This window comes from Triticum aestivum, chromosome 3D (assembly GCF_018294505.1).
Source record: "Triticum aestivum cultivar Chinese Spring chromosome 3D, IWGSC CS RefSeq v2.1, whole genome shotgun sequence".
NCBI lineage: Eukaryota > Viridiplantae > Streptophyta > Magnoliopsida > Poales > Poaceae > Triticum > Triticum aestivum.
In genome coordinates this window covers 25,283,305-25,284,364 of record NC_057802.1, presented here as the reverse complement: position 1 = coordinate 25,284,364, position 1,060 = coordinate 25,283,305, and the positions used below count along the sequence as shown (strand labels likewise).

Here is a 1,060-nt window from a genome sequence, read left to right as displayed (position 1 = left end):
TACCCTCAAGGCATCAAAAGCAAAATACTGCAATGAAAAATAAAGGGAAGTTGATAGGTCACAGCACTCAAATTTACAGTGGTATATTTTCTCATCACCAATAGGAAGGATGCAAAGAATAGATAAAGATTTTCTCTCTATTGTGTATACATGATTATCTATTCTAGAACAAAGAAAAACAAGACGTGAAAATTACGATATCAACCACTTCAATGAATTCATGAAGTTGCTTCACCAAGGAGTCACTCTTTACCATATTGCTCGTCTTCTCATTGTCAACAAAGTACTTGGTTGTCACTTCCTTCAGCTGATATGGTTGAGCCCAGGCATAACATGTAGTTGTTGCCCCCTTCAAAACCAAAAAGCATATTCTTTTAGGTACAGTTAAATTCAGAAGATATTACACAATGGTAAAGATTACTTACTTGAACACAAGATCATAGGAGTATGGAAGAAATAATTCATAACCTTGTGGAGAAATAAAGGCATGAAACTGTTGTATAGTTAGTCCAGGATGAACGCAATCAAACCGGGATGGTAGCTCCTTCCTTTTTGAGTAAACTTACATTTTATGGAACATCAGAGTAGTTGAGAAATTTTTAGACACTCCCAAGCTACGAACTCAAGCGTACCTTAGTCTCTTGGCCGTCTAGTTCATCAAAGGCTTTATCCACCTCATCTATGTCCTTAAAAGAAATACACGTAGAGTAAAACTCGCCTCGAATCCTTGAATCACTCTATTGAAAAGGAAAGAATAAATCACTAATCTATGCATATAATTTTATTGAACAAGAAACAAAAGTTCTCAGAAAACCTTCCCATCGATGCTCGGATTTCTAGAGAAAATTTGAAGTAGCTTTCGACAAAGAAGGTAGACTGGAATTCTATCAGCGATGCTCGGATTCCTAGAGAAAATTTTAAGTAGCTCTTGACAAAGAACATAGACTGGAATTCTATGAGCATGCAACTTCATCTGATCAGGTTCAGGTACCTAATAAGAAATAAAAACAGACAAGTCATGTGGCAACTTGAATACCAACAATGACCGGATCGGCACCAT

At 36.5% G+C, this 1,060-nt stretch overlaps 1 long non-coding RNA gene across 1 annotated transcript; it reads right to left on the bottom strand.

Moving 5' to 3' along the window:
* Positions 1 to 300: 300 nt before the first annotated feature.
* LOC123073880 (uncharacterized) lies at positions 301 to 678 on the bottom strand. The gene is made up of 3 exons (XR_006435776.1): positions 633 to 678; positions 469 to 548; positions 301 to 349 (listed from the first exon to the last, which is right to left on the bottom strand). It is a non-coding gene; the product is annotated as an uncharacterized lncRNA (long non-coding RNA).
* Positions 679 to 1,060: the final 382 nt, after the last annotated feature.